The following is a 20,483-nucleotide window of genomic DNA, read 5'->3' as shown; positions in this document are numbered from 1 at the left end:
CAAAAACACCATTTTTCCAATTTTTATCAAAATATGGTCATGTTGGTACTCAAAATGACCGGAATTCGACGAGGAATCCAAATATGAGGTCAAAAGTTTCAAATTATACACTTTTAAAATGTACATATCTCCCATAGTTCCTCCCTTCTACTTTGTTCAATATGGACATATCTTCCATAATTTTTTGCCTCCTACTGCCACTCATATCCTCCCCCCCCTTGTGCATAGTATACACTCTTCCACCCCTCCCACATGCTATGAAAATGAACTTATCCTATATTCTTTCCCCCCTCTTTCTAACCTCCCCATCTTTCTTATAACAAAAACATGTATGGATTTCTAAAAAAAGCTCGCAAAAACAAAGGAAATGGTAAAAAAGCTCACATTAAAAAGCTCGCCAAAATGACAAAAACACCATTTTTCCAATTTTTATCAGAATATGGTCATGTTGGTACTCAAAATGATTGGAATTCGATGAGGAATCCAAATATGAGGTCAAAAGTTTCAAATTATACACTTTTAAAATGTACATATCTCCCATAGTTCCTCCCTTCTACTTTGAATATGGACATATCTTCCATAATTTTTTGCCTCCTACTGCCACTCATATCCTCCCCCCCCTTGTGCATAGTATACACTCTTCCACCCCTCCCACATGCTATGAAAATGAACATATGCTATATTCTCTCCCCCTCTTTCTAACCTCCCCATCTTTCTTATAACAAAAACATGTATGGATTTCTAAAAAAAGCTCGCAAAAACAAAGGAAATGGTAAAAAAGCTCACATTAAAAAGCTCAAATATGAGGTCAAATTTGTCAAATTATACACTTTGAAAATAAACAAATTTCCCACATGCTCTCCCTTCCCCTTTACATTTAGTAGATGAACATAACTTTCACATTCCTCATCCTCTCTCTCCTCCTTGCACTCCTCTTTGCATACCTTATAAGTTCTCCCTCTACGTTCTCCATTATGATAATGAATATATGTTCCAACTCCCCTCCCCTCCCTTCTCCATGCCACCTTACCCATGCGCCTGTCCCTCCCCCTTTCCTTTATCTCCCCTCCCCCCCCTCTCTCCTCTTAACTGCAACCACAACCCAAACTTTCAACCCACCCCACTCCATGACCCCCCCCCTCTCTCTCTCTCAGGTGAATGAAAAGCTCACAATATTCATGAAAATTGAAAAAAAGCTCATGACAAAAAGCTCACAAAAAAATCACACCCCCTTCTGTAAGACCTCTGATGTTGAGGATATCTTACGCTTTCCATGGACATAATGATTAATTCTTTCGGACTCAATCAAATACTTGATCTCATGCTTGAATATACAGATTGTTACAGGATAACAATGGAATGAAGTTATATTTGCAAATTGTTCTGAAGTGAGTCTTTTGACCTCCTTTACTTCTTTGGTGATCTGATTACAAGCATAAGCCCAATGTTGACCATTAATGGGATGGAATCTGCAATGAAGGAGGAATTCCTTCTTTGCTTCCTTTAACATATTCTCACCTTGTGCCTCTTGGCCTTGTTCATGTGGAATACTTTTAAGAGTGTCTTTAAAGAATCGACTGAAGGTTTCCTCAAAATGTGTAGGCCCTCTAAATGTTATTTGATCCAAAAAGCTATTTTTTATTGAACAAAACATTATTGGATGCAGGACCACGTTGCTTGCCACAGGTTTCTTTCCATCTCTGAAAGCCTCGTATATTTGTAGTGCATAGTATATATCAAGGTTTCGGCTATTAGTAAAGAGAGCTGTAGCTTCAACATCTTTGGCATTCACAAACCATGTCCTTTGACCCCAGATATATCCCACATCATCATCTGTTACTGCTTCATTAAGATGCAGATTGAGATTTTTGATTAATGTGAGTTCATCCTGATCATCTTCAACCTCGGGTTCTGAGTCTTCTTCATCTTTCTCTTCTTTAAACCGTTTTTCATCCACATTATCTTTCTCTACAGTGGGACGATGCCTTTTTTTACTGCTTGGAACCGTGGCTCTTGCAGTACTAGCCTTTTGCATTTCACGTCACGGTTTGCTAGCAAGAGCTTCTAGCATAACTACAGTGGATCGACCTTCATCTTCTTCAATTTTTTTTAATTCCCATGCACTCAAGGCTTGTGTTTCATCATCCTTAGTGACATCCACCATTTCTTGCTTTAGAAGTTTGCGCTCATGTTCTACATGTTTGTGACAGTGTGCATGTTCTTCTTGCCCCTGCATCGAAGTCTATGCTTGATCTCCTTCATGTGAAGATCCTTGAATCTGAGGAGCATATTGTGCATCCTGAAAGTACTCAAACATAATATTTGCATGCATCCTTTTTGCCACCATGCTAGGAAACTGCTCCCAAGTATATGCAAGAGCCTCCAATGCACTTTGCAGCTCTGGAAACTTTGATGGTTGAGGAGGAGGCATCACAAAGGTCTTTGAGTCTCTCCTTGACACAACAAAATGAAGACCGCCAACTTCAGGATCTGAACTCTTTGTGAAAATATCCATAAAAGTCTCTTTTGGCTCTATCATTATGCCTACTACAAGGCTTGAAGTCATATCTTTTTTGAAGAATGTAGCATCCCATGCATCGTCAACATCATTGAACTCCCTTTTTGACATAAGTAGAAAGAGAACCAAGCTCTTCTACTGATGTGATATCGAGTCCACCTACCAAAGCCGTTGGGGCTATATTCCTTTCCTTTCAAATTCAAAGTGACATCAGAGACCCATGCTCTAATCTCAGAGTCATTTAGGATAGCCCCCACATTAGTTGATTGCTCCATAATCCTACAAGAAAAGATAATGAAGAATTTAGATACATACAAGTAAAGTACAATATACAACGCTTGATACAATAAATGTGGAAAATAGCCCAAAAGGCTTTATAAGGCTTCGTATGGCAATAAATGTGACCAGTAGCGAAGAGGGCTTTACAAAGTATTTTATAGCAATAAATGTGAGAAATAGCCTAGAAGGCTTTACAAGGCTTAAATATTTGTACAAATGTAAGAAAATTAGCGAATAAAGCTTTACAATGAAATAAAATGCCCTCTAGTGATAAAGCTTCAATCTTCATGATGACATGTAATCTGTCCATCCATTGATTTTCCCTCTAATGATAAAGCTTCAATCTTCGTGATGACATGTAATCTATCCATCCATTGATATCTGTGCACTGATACCCAACTGATGCAATCTACCCACTAAAAACCGTTCCACTAATATCCACTTATGCAGCCCACTGATACTCATTAAATAGTGAAAGGTCGGGATGGCCGGGTTTATTACAAGGCGCTTCATATGGCAATAAATGTAAAAAAAAGCCTTGAAGGCTTTACAAGGTTTTTTATGACAATAAATGAGCTTAAATATTTATACAAATGCAATAAAAATAACCAATAAAGATTTACAATGAAATAAAATGACTACTATAATCATCAAGCTCCAATATGCCCCATGACATGTAATCTGTCCACTAATATATGTAATATGTCCACCGATATCTGCTATCTACTCATGTAATTTGCCCACTGATAAACTTCTTGGTAAATGGTAAAAGGTCTGATTTAATAGCATGTTATGAGTGTGTGAAACCGCATGTGAGTGAAGGGACTGACAACGATTAGGAACTAGTTAGAAAAATTTGAGCATGGCTTCGATTGGCAACTTGGAGAATTGTCTCTCCTCTAAGGCAATCTAATCTATGCTAAACTATGCTAAACCAACCGTCAAAGTGAAGAAATGCAATAAATAATTTCTTTTTCTGTGTTCATTTTAATGTGCTAGGGTTTAAGAGGCTTAAATATGCAAAAGAAGGGGTTTTGATATAGAGGCTAAACTTGCATGTGAGAGAAATGAAGAACAAGTATCTAAAGAGAAGTTAACATTTTTCAATTTAAAAGATGAATATATATATAAATATTATCTCACCTTCAAAACAAAACATAAATTCACTCTTTTATAATTTTTTAAAAGTACAATATAAAACATGTAAATATATAAAACTCTCTCTTTCCTCTGAACTTTCTCTCTCTCTCTCTCTTGACTCCTAATTCTCTCTGTAGCGATAGTCAAGACACCTCATTCTCTCTCTTAATCTCTCTCTCTCTCTCTTACAACTCTTATGTCTTTCCCTCTCTGTCCTCATCCCACTCATTCTCTCTCTTAGTTTATCTCAAGTCGCTCTTTCTCTCCCTCCCATGGCCGCTAGGATTTATCATTCTCTCTCTTCATCTCTCTCTCTCCCTAGGATTTGTAATTATTTCTCTCTCTCTCTCTCCACCTCTCTCTCTAGAGATTTATTATTCTCTCTCTTGATCTCTCTCTAGGATTTGTAATTCTCTCTCTCTCTCCTCTTCTCTCTCTACTTAAGATATATCATTCTCTCTCTTCATCTCTCTCTCTCTCTCTCTCTCTCTCACCCTCTCTACCTCCCTCCCTCTATCCTCTTGGCCACTAGGATTTGTCATTCTTTCTCTCTCTATGTCTCTCTCTCTCTCTCTCTGAATTCTCTCTCTTAATCTCTCCCTACCTTCCTCCCTCCCTCCCTCCCTCTCTCCCTTTCTCTCTCTCCTCTGTCCCTCTTCTCACTCTTAATCTCTCTTTCTCTCCCTCCCCTCTTCTCTCTCATTTCTCATTCTCTCTCTCTCTCTCTCCCTCCCTCCCTCCCTCCCTTGGCGACCACGACAGTGAGAAGTCTTATTCTCTCTCTCTCTCTCTACCTCCCTCTCTTGGCGGCCATGGTCGCTAGAAGTTTCATTTTCTCTCTCCCTCTCTCTCTTTCTCTCTCTCTCCCTCTCTCTCTCCCTAAGTCTCCCTCCTCTCTTCTCTCTCTCTCTCTCTCTCTCTCTCTCTCTCTCTCTCTCCCTCTCTCCCTACTCTCTCCCTCCCTTTGGCAGCCATGGACGCCAGAAGTTTCATTCCCTCTCTCTCCCTCTCTCTCTTTCTCTCTCTCTCCCTCTCTCTCCCTCTCTCTCTTTCTCTCTCCCTAAGTCTCCCTCCTCTCTTCTCTCTCTCTCTCTCTCCCTCTCCCTCCCTACTCTCTCCCTCCCTCTAGCAGCCATAGCCGCTAGGACACCCTCTTCTCTCTCTTAATCTCTCTCTCCCTCTCTCTGCTCTCTCTTTCTTTCCCTCCCTCTGCTTTCTCATTTAAGTAGCCCCTCTTCTCTCTCTGAATCTCTTGTCTCTCTCCCTCTCTCTCTTTCTCTCCCTCCCTACTCTTCTCTCTCATTTCTCATTCTCTCTCTCCCTTTGGCGGCCACGGCCGCTAAGAGCCCCTCTTCTCTCTCTTAATTTCTCTCTTTCCCTTTCTCCTCTCCGCCAGAAGTTTCATTCTCTTAAACTTCTCTCTCTCTCTCCCTCTCCCTACAGGAACCTTGCAAACTCATTTGAGAGGTACTCTCCCCCTCCATCTGACCTTAGGCATTTTATTTGCAAGCCTGTTTCTTTTTCAACCATAACTTTAAAAGCTTTGAAGTGCCCAAACACTTCACTTTTCTTTTTCATAAAATACACCCAAACTTTTCTGCTATAGTCATCAATAAAAGTGAAAAAATAATGATAGCCTCCAATAGATACAGCTTTGGTAGTCCACACGTCAGAGTGGATTAATTCCAATGGCTTTTTACTCTCTTGAACATGCCTAGGAAATGGTTTCCTTGCCTGTTTTCCAAATTGACAGGCCTTCACAAACCTTATGCATTTTTGCAACCTTAAATTTAGGCAATCCTCTGCAATAATATTTTGGGCTTGCATTGATTTAAGTCGCTATATATTAACATGATCAATGCGTTTATACCAGATATCAATATCTGCAACTACATCGGTCCCATGTGCAAACATTACTGCACTCAATTCAGGCATGTCCGCATCCAACGTAAATATCCTGCCCTTCTTCTTTCCTTTTGCTATCAAGCGACCGTTATTTTTCATATCCTCAACAAAGCATCCATGAGGATTAAATCTGACCTGCAAGCCCTGCTCAACCATTTGACCAACTGAAACCAGGTTTTTGGTGATGTTCGGGACATGAAATACGTCAGACAAGTATTTCTTTTTCCCATCCTACATAGACAAAGGAATTTTACCAATCTGCACAATAGGATGTGCAGTATCATCACCAGTCTCCACAAATCCTAGTTTTTCCATTTTCCTTGCATCCTGCATCCATTCTGCATGACCTGTCATGTGGTTTGACGCACCAAAGTCAATATACCACACATCATTTCGTTCTTCTGCACTTATCACAGAATTGGTCATGTGTTGCACCATAAATAGATGCTCATTTCTGTCATCACCCTGTCTACTAGAAGATGCATAATTGCCTTGCTGCAATTTTCCATTCATAATGTCATTCTGCTTTTTGTAGCAGTCAGCCATATGACCCATTTTACCATAGTAGTAGCATTCAACATTGCTGTTTGCATTTTGGCCTCTCTGCCATCCACCATGGCCTCTTTGGCTCCCCCTGCCTCTAGAGTTACCATGTCCTCCTCCATAGGACTGGTTTTCTTGAGTTTGCTACATATTCTAATTTCTACAATGGCCTCTAGATCAGCCTCCTCTACCTCTGCCTCTACCTCTTCTAGCATTTGAGTAGAAGATAGTTTCTTTTGAAGTTCCTCCTGAAGAAGATGCACCCCCATTTCTCTGCTCTTCAAAAATTAGAAGAGCAAACAACTCTTCAAAATCAGGAAATTTTTCACGGACAGCAATGGATGTCCGGAACTGTGCATAATCCTTTCCTAGACCATTCAAGGTCACAGAAACTAGATCATCATCTTCCACTGGCGACCCAATGGAAGCAAGTGCATCTGCAATTTTCTTCACCTTCATGTGATAGTCATTGATGCTCATATTTTCTCTCTGCACATTGTGCAACTCCTGCTTGAGCTGCATTTTCCTGGCTTGCGTATTTGTGCTATACATTTTTGCCAAAGTATTGGTGAGATATCGAGCTCCACTCGCGATATGCCAGGGTGACTGTTGTCCATTTATGTCACCGACTTGTTAGTTGGAGATGCGGTTGGTACACCGCCCACGAATAATAGCTGGATGACAGCTATCCTTATCTACACTAGTTCGTGGCTCAGTTAGTATGCCACCTTAGTTAGTTGAGTTTGGTTTGAGACCCACATATAGGGTTCTTCTATTTTCTTTTGTACTAGAGTTCTTTTGGCTTTCACAACTAAGAAGAGGAAAACTGTTTTCAGCCTCCACCTTTGTGTGTATTCCCCCATTGTGCATGTGAGAAAGCTGCAAGTGAGACTCCTTCCCTCTCTCCCACTATCTTCACATGGTATCAGAGCCTTGTTCATGGTAAGGAGCTTAAGAAAGCAAGCCAAGTTCGTGGTGTCCTGGTAAGAGGACCAGTGTTGCTTTCCTATTTTGAGTTTGGGAGCAAATCTCTGCAGGTAGCACAGCCAGAAGTGCAGGAGTGCACTGTTTCAGATTGAGAAGCCCTTCGCGGTGTGGCGAGAGCGCAGTATATGAGGCCGTTTCGGGGCCCGTTTTGAAGGCGGAAGTTCTTCACAGGCACTCAGAAAAAGGCCCTGTTTTTTGCTGTGTGCGGCTGGTCGGTGGAAAGGTGCCACAGAAATTGCATTGTATGCCTTTGTGCAGAGATATTGGGAGTTGCAGATTCATGCTTGTTGCCTGTTGATGCAAAATCGTCACTAGGAAGTGACTCTGTGGTGAAATACCACTTTCGTCAGTTTTGCAGTTCTGCCCGTGTGAGGCAAAAGCTATGTTTTTTGCAGTGACAGAATATTTTGCAGTGTTCTGTAATGGCATCTGATTCTCTTTCACAGATTCTCACTGAAAAGCTTGACAAGAACAACTTCCAGGCATGGAAGTTTAGAATGACGAATTTCTTAATGGGAAAAGGCTATTGGGAGTTCATTATAGGAAATGAAGAAGAACCTGTTCTTCCTAATGTTCCCAGTCAATAGGAAATGCAGGCATTCAAAGGATGGCATGAGAGAGCCAGGAAAGTTATGTACTGGCTGTCTATCAGTATTTCGAACTCCATGATTGTGCATATTCAGGATGCAAATACGCCAAAGGAGGCATGGGATACTTTGGCAAAAATGTACAGTACAAATACGCAAGCCAGGAAAATGCAACTCAAACAGGAGTTGCACAATGTGCAGAGAGAAAATTTGAGCATAAATGACTACCACATGAAAGTGAAGAAAATTGCAAATGCACTTGCTTCCATTGGGTCACCAGTGGATGATGACGATTTGGTTTCTGTGACCTTGAATGGTCTAGGAAAAGATTATGCACAGTTCCGGACATCCATTGCTATCCGTGAAAAATTTCCTGATTTTGAGGAGCTGATTGCTCTTCTAATTTCTGAAGAGCAGAGAAATGGTGGTGCATCTTCTTCAGCAGGAACTTCAAAAGAAACTGTCTTCTACTCAAATGCTGGCAGAGGTAGAGGTAGAGGTAGAGGAGGCCGATCTGCAGGCCATGGTAGAAATCAGAATATGCAGCAAATGCAAGAAAACTAGTCCTATGCAGGAGGACGTGGTAACTCTAGAGGCAGGGGGAGCCAAAGAGGCCGTGGTGGATGGCAGAGAAGCCAAAATGCAAACAGCAATGTTGAATGCTACTATTGTGGCAAAATGGGTCATATGGCTAAGGACTGCTACAAAAAGCAGAATGACATTATGAATGGAAAATTGCAGCAAGGCAATTATGCATCTTCTAGCAGGTAGGGTGATGACAGAAATGAGCATCTATTTATGGTGCAGCATATGACCAATTTTGTGACAAGTGTAGAAGAACAAAATGATGTGTGGTATGTTGACTCAGGTGCGTCAAACCACATGACAGGTCATGCAGAATGGATGCAAGATGCAAGGAAAATGGAAAAGCCAGGATTTGTGGAGACTGGTGATGATACTGCACATCCTATTGTGCAGATTGGCAAAATTCCTTTGTCTATGCAAGATGGGAAAAAGAAATACTTGTCTGATGTATTTCATGTCCCGAACATCACCAAGAACCTGGTTTCTGTTGGTCAGATGGTTGAGCAGGGCTTGCAGGTCAGATTTAATCCTCATGGATGCTTTGTTGAGGATATGAAAAATAATGGTCGCTTGATAGCAAAAGGAAAGAAGAAGGGCAGGATGTTTACGTTGGATGCGGACATGCCTGAATTGAGTGCAGCAATGTTTGCATATGGGACCGGTGTAGTTGCAGATATTGATATCTGGCACAAACGCATTGGTCATGTCAATATACAGCGACTTAAATCCATGCAAGCCCAAAATATTGTAGCAGGATTGCCTAAATTCAAGGTTGCAGAAATGCACAAGGTTTGTGAAGCCTGTCAATTTGGGAAACAGGCAAGGAAACCTTTTCCTAGGCATGTTCAAGAGAGTAAAAAGCCATTGGAATTAATCCACTCTGATATGTGGACTACAAAAGCTGCATCTATTGGAGGCTGTCACTATTTTGTCACATTTATTGATGACTTCAGCAGAAAACTTTGATTGTATTTTATGAAAAAGAAAAGTGAAGTGTTTGGGCACTTCAAAGCTTTCAAAGCTATGGTTGAAAAAGAAACAGGCCTGCAAATAAAATGCCTAAGGTCAGATGGAGGGGGAGAGTACCTCTCAAATGAGTTTGCAAGGTTCTTGCAGGAGCATGGTATAAAGCAGTAATATTCATGCAGTCATACCCCACAGCAAAATGGAATTGCAGAAAGAAACAACAGGCATATTGGAGAGGTATCTCGGGCTATGCTAAATGAAAAAGATCTACTAGATTATTATTGGGCTGAAGCAGTTGCTACAGTAGTCTATATAATGAACAGGACTCCCACTGCAGCAATACATGGCATGACGCCAGAGGAGATGTATACTGGTAGGAAACCAGATATTTCTCATTTGAAGATTTTTGGTTGCATTGCCTATGTCCATGTGCCAGATGAGTTGAGGTCCAAGTTGGATACAAAAGCTGAGAAGTGCATCTTTATTGGTTATTCTCTGCAGCTATAGATGCTATAACCCTTCTACTCGTAAGTTTACAGTGAGCAGAGATGTTGTTTTTGATGAGATGAGCAGCTGGTATAAACCAGCAAATGTGATGATTGATGTAGATGCACAAAATGGTAATGCTGCACAGAATTCACAGCAGCAATCACAAAATATCAGTGGACCTACAGTGTCCTCTAGCAGTGGTTCACATACTTCGCCATGGACAGGCAGATTGAGATCAGGAGAATCTCCTCAAAGCAATGCAGATAGTGGTACGCAGGTATCATGAAAAGGAAAAGAGAAGGTAGACCAGCCCATGTTTGATGTGAATGCAGGTCACTCTTATGTGGATGGTGAATCCAGTGGCTCAGAACAGAGCATTGATGATGAGTTGGGTATTCCTTCTGTTGTTACACCTGGAGTAAGGAAGACCAAGGATGTTTTGAGAGCACCTGGAAAGAGCACCTGGAAGTGAGCCTATTTTGCACAGGTCTACCAGGGTTAGGTATCCTATGGATAGGCTGAAATATGATGGATTTACAACCATTCACTATGCCTATATGGTCAAAGTGATACAGGAACCAGAACCCACTTCTTTTGAGCAAGCCATGGGAAATGAAAAATGGGAGAAAGCCATAGATGAAGAAATGGATGCCTTGGATGCTAATGCTACATGGGAATTGGTGCCTTTGCTAAAGACAAGAATGCAATTGGCTATAAGTGGGTTTATAAGATCAAGCACAATGCAGATGGTTCTGTGAATAGATACAAGGCAAGATTAGTTGTCAAGGGGTATGCATAGACATATGGCATTGATTATGAAGAAACTTTCAGCCGGGTTGCAAGGATGGCAACCGTAAGAGCAGCCATTGCTATGGCTACATCAAAGGGATGGTCTTTACATCAGATGGATGTAAAGAATGCCTTCTTGCATGGTGATTTGCAAGAAGAGGCCTTTATGGAGCAGCCAGCAGGTTATGTTCATGCTACTCATCGTGATTTTGTTTGCAGGTTGAAGAAAGCCTTGTATGGCTTGAAGCAAGCACCTAGAGCATGGTCTGACAAGATAGGACAGTATCTTGTCACTATTGGCTTTCAGATTTCCAAGGCAGATTTCTCACTCTATGTGAGAAAAACAGAGAAAGGGATTATGCTGCTGGTCATTTATGTTGATGATTTGATCATCACAGGTGATAGTGATGAAGATATCCTTCATGTGAAAATGCTATTGAGGCAGAAGTTTGAGATGAAGGATTTGGGAGAGCTGCGTTATTTCTTGGGCATTGAGGTGATTAGATCACCAAGTGGGATACAGCTCTTGCAGAGGCAGTATGGATTGGACATGCTGTCCAAATATGGGATGACAGGCTGTAAGCCTATTTCAGTTCCTTTGGAGCAGAATGTGAAGCTGAGCGCAGATGCAGGTGAGCTTCTGGAGGACCTTACTATGTATAGATGCATAGTAGGAAGTTTGATTTACATGACTATTACCAGGCCAGATTTGAGCTATGCTGTTGTGTTGGTAAGTCAGTTTATGCAGGCTCCAAGGAAACCGCATTTGGATGCGGCTAGACGCATACTTAGGTATATGAAGTCCACATTGCAGTATGGACTATTTTATGAGGCTGGGGTTCAGATACAGTTGCATGGATACACTGATGCTGATTGGGCTGGTAGCATTTCTGATAGACGATCTACCAGTGGATATGTGTTCTCTTTTGGGAGTGCTGCAGTCACTTGGAGCAGCAAGAAACAGCCTACAGTTGCCTTGTCGAGCACAGAGACTGAGTACAGAGGTGCAACAATGGCTGCATGTGAGGTAGCTTGGTTGCATAAGCTACTCTATGATATGCATCAGTCTACAGATGGGCCGGTTGTCATTTATTGTGACAACATGAGTAGTATACATTTGGCAAAGAACCCAGTGTTTCATGCTAGAACAAAGCACATTGAGGTGCATTATCACTATGTGCGGGAGAAGGTTTTACTAGGTCTTATTGATCTAGTTTATGTCAGTACAGAGGATCAGGTAGCTGACATATTCACGAAAGCATTGGGCATAGAGAAGCTGCACAAGTTCAGAGACCTGCTTGGTGTGCAGGAATTGAAATTGAGCTCGAGGGGGAGTGTTGAGATATCGAGCTCCACTCGTGATATGCCAGGGTGACTGTTGTGCATTTATGTCACCGACTTGTTAGCTGGAGATGCAGTTTGTACACCGCCCACGAATAATAGTTGGATGACAGCTATCCTTATCTACACTAGTTCGTGGCTCAGTTAGTATGCCACCTTAGTTAGTTGAGTTTGGTTTGAGACCCACATATAGGGTTCTTCTATTTTCTTTTGTACTAGAGTTCTTTTGGCTTTCACAACTAAGAAGAGGAAAACTATTTTTAGCCTCCACCTTTGTGTGTATTCCCCCATTGTGCATGTGAGAAAGCCGCAAGTGAGACTCCTTCCCTCTCTCCCACTATCTTCACAAGTATCCCATGCCTCCTTTGGCGTACCTGCATCCTGAATATGCACAATCATAGAATCTAAAATACTGATAGATAGCCAGTACATAACTTTTCTGGCTCTCTCATGCCATCCTTTTAATGCCTGCATTTCATGTTGATTGGGAACATTAGGAAGAACTGGTTCTTCTTCATTTCCTATAATGAACTCCCAATAGCCTTTTCCCATAAGGAAATTCGTCATTCTAAACTTCCATGCCTGGAAGTTATTCTTGTCAAGCTTTTCAGTGACAATCTGTGAAAGAGAATCAGACGCCATTACAAAATACTGCAAAATATTTTGTCACTGCAAAAAACACAGCTTTTGCTTCACACGGGTAGATCTGCAAAACTGACGAAAGTAGTATTTGACCACACAGTCACTTCCTAATGACGATTTTGCATCAACAGGCAACAAGCATGATTTTGCAACTCCCAATATCTCTGCACACAGGCATACAATGCAATTTTCGTAGCAACTTTTCACTGACTAGCAGAGCAGTGGTCGCACAACAAAAACAGGGCCTTTTTCTGAGTGCCTGCGAAGAACTTCTGCCTTTAAAACGGGCCCCGAAATGGCCTTGAATTAGAAAAATATAGTCACCAATGGCTTTGCCCTCTCCCATATCATATACTACCCTCTCGCCATGCTGCAAAGGGTGTCTCAATTTGAGACAGTGCACTCTTGCACTTCCGGTTGTGCTACCTACAGAGATTTGTTCCCAAACTCGAAAAAGGAAAGCAACACTGGTCCTCTTACCAGGACACCACGAACTTGGTTTGCTTTCTTGAGCTCCTTACCACGAACCAGGCTCTGATACCATGTGAAGATAGAGGGAGAGAGGGAAGGAGTCTCACTTGGGGCTTTCTCACATACACAATGGGGGAATACACACAAAGTTGGAGGCTGAAAATAGTTTTCCTCTTCTTAGTTGTGAAAGCCAAAAGAACTCTAGTACAAAGAGCTTTTCTGTGACAATCTATGAGAGAGAATCAGACGCCATTATAGAACACTGCAAAATATTCTGTCACTGCAAAAAAACATAGCTTTTGCCTCACACGGGCAGATCTGCAAAACTGATGAAAGTGGTATTTGACCACACAGTCACTTCCTAGTGACGATTTTGCATCAACAGGCAACAAGGATGATTCTACAACTCCCAATATTTCTGTACAGAGGCATACGATGCAATTTCTGCAGCAACTTTTCACCATCTAGCCGAGCAGTGGTCGCACAGCAAAAACAGGGCCTTTTTTTGAGTGCCTACGAAGAACTTTTGCCTTCAAAATGGGCCCCGAAATGGCCTCGAATCAAAAAAATAAAGTCACTAGGGTCTTTGCTCTCTCCCGCAACATATACTGCCCTCTTGCCACACCACAAAGGGTGTCTCAATCTGAGACAGTGCACTCTTGCACTTCTGGCTATGCTACCTGTAGAGATTTGCTCCCAAACTCGAAATAGGAAAGCAACACTGGTCCTCTTACCAGGACACCACGAACTTGGTTTGCTTTCTTGAGCTCCTTACCATGAACAAGGCTCTAATACCATGTGAAGATAGTGGGAGAGAGGGAAGGAGTCTCACTTACGGCTTTCTCACATACACAGTGGGGGAATACACACAAAGGTGGAGGCTGAAAATAGTTTTCCTCTTCTTAGTTGTGAAAGCCAAAAAGAACTCTAGTATAAAGAAATAGAAGAACCCTATATGTGGGTCTCAAACCAAACTCAACTAACTAAGGTGGCATACTAACTAAGCCACGAACTAGAGTAGATAAGGATAGCTGTCATCCAGCTATTATTCGTGGGTGGTGTACCAACCGCATCTGCAGCTAACAAGTCGGTGACATAAATGCACAACGGTCACCTTGGCATATCACGAGTGGAGCTCGATATCTCAACATGGCATGGATCAGAATACAACAACATTGCCTCATTTTGTTGCCACTCCACCTAAATTACAAGGAAAGCACTTTCTAAAGACACATCTATGTGGAGTGTTAGTGCATGGAATTAAGAACTTTGCAGATATATGGATTGATTCCTTGCATCTACATGATAGCAATCAAGTTATAGCATCTATTATGAAGGCAATTCGCAATGTACATGCAGAAAAAGGTCACCTATCACTGACTTTGAGAATACAAGCTGATAATTGCTGGCGAGAAAATAAGAATGTACTCATGTTTGCATTCTGCTCCATGCTAGTTGCTCATCGAATCTTCAATGAGGTCGAATGTGGATTTTTGTATGTTGGGCATACACATGAGGATATCGATCAGGTTTTTAGCAAAGTCTCAAGAGAGCTTAAATGCAAGGATGTGGAGATAGTAGATGACTTAGTAAGAAGATGTGGCAGGCAAGTTGGTGGTCATAAGGAAAGTACAATATGTGAGAGGCTCAAAAGAATGTATGATTGGAAGAGCTTCATTCTACCTTTCATACAAATGGGTGGTGATGCATTGACAGATCATACCAATCCACACTACTTTCGTTTTTTTTAAAAGATGAAAGACCCATAATGCAATGGCAACAGTATTCTCATGATACAAAATGGGAACCTGAAGAACCTTACAGTCTCTTAACTTCAATTTTCAGCAAGGAAAGTTATCCAACATGGGCTCCTATACAAGAATTCAATGAGAGGTCTAACTGTGAAATAGAAGGATTAAAAGCATTTAGTACATACAAAGAGGAAATGCTCCATAGATATCCTTATTCGAAGCCTACTTGGAGAGAACACACTAGCACTATAATTAACAAGAAACGAAATTTAATAAAGGACCTTGAGAGAATGCGAGGCTCAAAGGATGTCAAGGAAGAATGCAATATGTTTTGGCCAAATGTTCATAACGATTTGCACCCAGCTCCAATCTTTGAAAATAAATTTGTATCATTACTCCCATATCCATATTGTGGACTGAAGAAGAGAGAGTTTATGCCACAAGTAGATATAGAGGTTGATTGTTTTGTTGTGGTTCGGCCATCATATGATGAATATGAGAATGTGAAGTTTTGGGTTGCAAAAGTAGTTGATGTGCAAAGAGATGACCAAGGGAGAGCTACAACATTTATAGCGATATGGTATGAGCCAAAGGGCAAGAAGGAGAATATGGATAACAACACATTGTATACTAATTGTATAATGAAGGAGTGGATCCCAAATGATGAAGCGGTTTCACAAGTTTCGATGGAGACAATCATAGTGTCTTGGCATTCAAGGGCAAAGAAATCAAAGAAGCACATGGGATATGAGGTAGAAGGAAAAATAAAAATACCACAGCAAAGTATTTTACATATACACAAATTTTTAAGGATGCTCGCCATGGAGGAAGTAGAAGGAGATAGTGCAAATGAAGAGTGTCCATGATTAAAGCTTTGTATTGAAGTCCATTGAAGGATTTTATTTGGGTACTAGGCAAGAAGCCAATTGACAATTATAATCACAGTCATCACTCCTATGTCAAATGAGAGTCAAAATATGCACTAGATGTCACCCAAGGGTCAAGGCTTGGCAAGACAATAGGGAGTTAATGCAGATGGCACCTGGCAAGGGACTATCACATTGAGCAATAAGACAATGGGGAGTCAATGCACCCAAGGGGGAGGGCTTGGCAAGACAAGTGGGAGTAAATGCAGATGGCACCTGGCAAGGGACTATTGTGACATTAAGCAATAAGACAATGGGGAGTCAAATTATGCAGATGGCACGGATTGAGGCTCTTTAAGAGCAACAATTTAAATTGTAAACATATGTTCAATCTATATCATTTTATACAAAGACTCCAGCTGAGAGCAACATCTCTCAATGTAAACATATAATGATAGCTATAATTGCTATTATAATTCTTTGGTTCAATACAAAACTTGGGTCTTATGGCATCGTGTCTTTTTTCTATTTATTAAAACTTTTAAAAATTTTGTGCATATTGCGAGTGACAATGTTATTTACATGAAATATTTAAGTCTCCTTTCATGGATTTATAAATTTATCATGTCAAGGAAAAATATTAAAAATAATTAAATTAACAAATAACTTAGGTATAGCTAGAATTTCTAAAATAGGATTATTTCAAATTCTTGCATGCTGGTGCAAAAGTATAGATTGAAAAAACAAAATTTTTATGTGAATATGATAGTGCCACAAAGTGAACTTTTGATTTGGGAAGAATATTTTTAGAAAGTAAAATTTTGATATGGGAATGATATTTTCACAAAGTAAACTTTTCATTTGGGAAGGATTTTGGGGTTTCATTCAAAAACAACAGAAAAGTTCCAAAATTAATGAAATATGTGTTCATGATGCATTAGTGTAATTATAATTATGTTATATTATCTACATGACTTCTTTGTTGCTTTGATAGTTCATCCTTCCAATTACAGTAAAAGAATGCTTACAAGAAGATGTTAGAAATTCTATATTCAAGATCAATGGTATTGTGAGGTATGCTTACTATCAAATCGCATTGATTAGACTGATTATGAATATATCTTACATGGGCATGTGAAATAGGTGGATATCTCAAAAAGAGATCTCCATATCGAGCTAGGGTGGACTCCATCAAAGCCATATGCTTTCTTGAGAAGCACTTTCCCTTGAGCATTATGACAACTCAAGTGCACTTGCTTCTGCCCATAGTTGATGAGATGGCCATTGCAGGTACCGTTCATAGTCGGTGGATGTTTTTTCTTGAGTGATTTATGAAAACTTTGAAGGGATTTGTAAGACAAAGAGCAAGACCAAAAGCAAGCATGGTAGAGGGATGGCTTGTGCAAGAGTCATTAGTATATATCACGGAGTTTCTTGCATCCATGAATCTTGATATGCCATAGGCTTGGCATAACAAGGATGATGATCGCATCGTTGGCAATGTTCCCCAAAAAAAAGAGATTGAAAGAAAGATGAGCAAAGAGCAAATGGAGAAATTCAATAAGTTTTGTATCCTCAATAGTAAGGAGATGCATTGAGAGATATGAAGTAGCCAAAGTAGAAAGAATAGTTGCAAGGAAGAGATTTAGAGTAATTTATAGGCGATCGCAACCATATCCACAGGATCTCACCCTTCTCCCCACTCACATGTCACTTGATTGGCTACAACTGGCTCTATGTAAAGCCAAACACAATGGAGAGACAACACGAGAGAGAGTTATCATCTGGATGTATGATGCATGTAAGTTTCTTACCTCTTGACATAATTAAGTAATTATTTGTGGCAATATACACTATAAAATAGATGCATCTTCATTGTTTTAATGATGCTCTTTTGTATTACAAAAAGTACACTGCATTATGATCATATGGATGACATTTTCATGTGGAACACATCGATTCAAAGAGAGTCACATATGATTGTGGAGTCATGGCTAACTTCACACAAGATAACCAAGCAAGTGCTTCGGATACCAATCTTCTCTCCTCGCAATTGGATTATTATGGAGCCATATGCAAAATCTATAAAATTGATTTCAGACAATTTAGTATTTTCATTCTTGATGTAAAATGGTTTAGAACTATTTACAATGGTCCCCATGTGCCAGTGAGAAAAGACAGTAGCGGTTTCTTTGCAATAGACTCCACCAAACTTTGGATCGATGAAAGTGATACTTTTGTTCTTCCTGAGCATTGTGAGCAGGTGCATACTAATGATTTAATTAATCAAAGATTTTGTTTTTAGAGATCCATTGATACATGTACTTAAGCATAATTTCATATATATAATTGATGGCATTTGGCACCCATCAGGTGGTTTTTCATCCGGATCATTTTGATCCAAGATGGTGGTATGTGATCCAAGCTCGGGGGGGTCACTATGTATAAACCCTCTATATCACGTGCGTTCAAGGCCTATATTTAAAATCCCTTATTTGTAAATTTTTTCAGTAATAAAATGTACCCCTTTTCTATACAAATCTGTAAATTTTTTCCAAAACTATTTTAAATAGTCCCTTATGTATATTTATTTCTGTAAATTTTAGGAATAAAAAATATCCTTCTGTCGAACTCACATGATAGGGTTACATATGATGAGTGACCCCCCCGAGGATCCAAGTTGCACCATGAAGCAAGCAAATTTTTGAAGATAGAGATGTGGATATGGAGATGCCACTACCAATGCCGGATCCAATTGATCCAGATGGATCTAGCAAAGAAGATGAAGATCACAATATGAACCAAGAGGAAGATGTGCATAATGACATCGTATGGGAGGAAGATGGAGATCACGATATTGAGGAAGAAGATGACGATCATCAAGAATCACCACACTTTATGAGGAAGAAGAAGACGAGTATGATGATGATATAGGAGATCAACTCGGTATAGAGTTAGAGATAGACTTGTTTGGTGCATTAGACTTGTGAAGCCATTGATGTAAATGCTCTTCATTGATTTTTTTCATCTCAAACTTAGACATGAATATATGAGCTTCAAACTTGGTGTACATGCTTTTGTACTTTAATTCTCTCAAAGGATCAAACCTGTATGAAAATTTACTTTTGATTTCTTAAATGTTTTATGTTATTTTGAAGGTGAGAGTTACTTTCAATTATCTTATTATTTTGAAAGTAGGTTCTCTTCATCTTTTGTTAATCAAGCATGCCTATAGGTCATCCATTGTATTTGATCTAGAATAGGGTTAAGATTATGTAGATGTTCTTGATATGCAAAAGAAAATGTCAATCTAATGTTTCTTTCTCTCTTATAAGCTAACATCTTGGTTGACTTGCTCAAAATGTATTTAACACTAGCTTCAGTTTCACAAGATGGTCCATTCTATGGAAGAAAAGGACTTGCCGACTGTTTTATGTTGTTAACATGCTAACATGTTTTCTTTCAATGTTTCTTTTCTATTTAGATTTGATATCATTACTTCTTGGATACATTACTTCACATATGCAAAGGTGCTTCTCACATGTTTTCTTGTCATTTTCAAGTCACTCGTTTATTTCCAGGATGATCTCATATGTTCTCTTTCATCACACTTAGTTTTGTCTCCAAGTACATGCAGGTTTGCATAGATGCCTAGATACAATCCAATGGACTAATGCACATTCGATACCTACAAGATGAGTACATCTATTTTGTTTTTCATAATCATCTATATTTACAAGTGCCTTTAAGGTCTTGCTAGACCAGCGATTTGTTCCTTCTTTATCGATTAACTTATTGATGACTTATCGTATGTATTTACTTATTGGTTCACCTTATATCTTCAAGCAATGCATACTTTTATTTTCCCTTTATGTGGTGAGGTATACTTATATGTCTTTCACGATGAACATGTATGGTTGACTTATTGAGTACTCATTTGGCCGTGGCACCTATGGATTACTTATTGCTTACTCATTTGAATGTGGCAAGGTTCAACATCTTTTGGGTGATAATATTTATGAACACATATGGCTAATTGAATTATATGGCCATCCTTTGTATATATTTTTTCACATAGATATATATAGTGGCTCGGGTTTTTCCCTCGTACTCCCCAAGGGTTTTTTCATCCATAGCTAGAGGGCCTAGTTTAAGTGGGGGTGTTAGAGCTATGTATAGCTTTCCCTGACTTGGCCTAGTCCTCAACTATATATATTCCTATGATCTATGAATACAATCACTTCCTTGGGAGCAACTCTTGTGTCCATCTCTCTCCTCTTTCTCTTCCTCCCAACATAACTCTTATGTCTCTCTCTCCTCTTTCTCTTCCTCTCTTTCTCTTGTGTCAATGGTAAGAGGCAATGAAAGCTAAATATAATTCTTTGATCTCTAAAAGTACATGGGTTCTTACTGAACTTACCCCTTGGTCATACTCCTATCAAATGTAAGTGGTCAAGACCATCTTGTTTGTCGCCTTCATCGTGCTCACAGTTATGGTCTAAAACAAGCTTCCTATTCTTGATACATGAAAATTGATTAGTTTCTCACATCTCAAGGTTTCAACTCTTGTTTCTCTTATCCTAACTTATATGTCGAATGTGATGGTGCTATTTCTATCATCCTT

This window comes from Dipteris shenzhenensis, chromosome 24 (assembly GCF_047967505.1).
Source record: "Dipteris shenzhenensis isolate YYH24624 ecotype China chromosome 24, Dip_SZ_1.0, whole genome shotgun sequence".
Taxonomy (NCBI): domain Eukaryota; kingdom Viridiplantae; phylum Streptophyta; class Polypodiopsida; order Gleicheniales; family Dipteridaceae; genus Dipteris; species Dipteris shenzhenensis.
Note: the sequence above shows the minus strand (reverse complement) of the source record.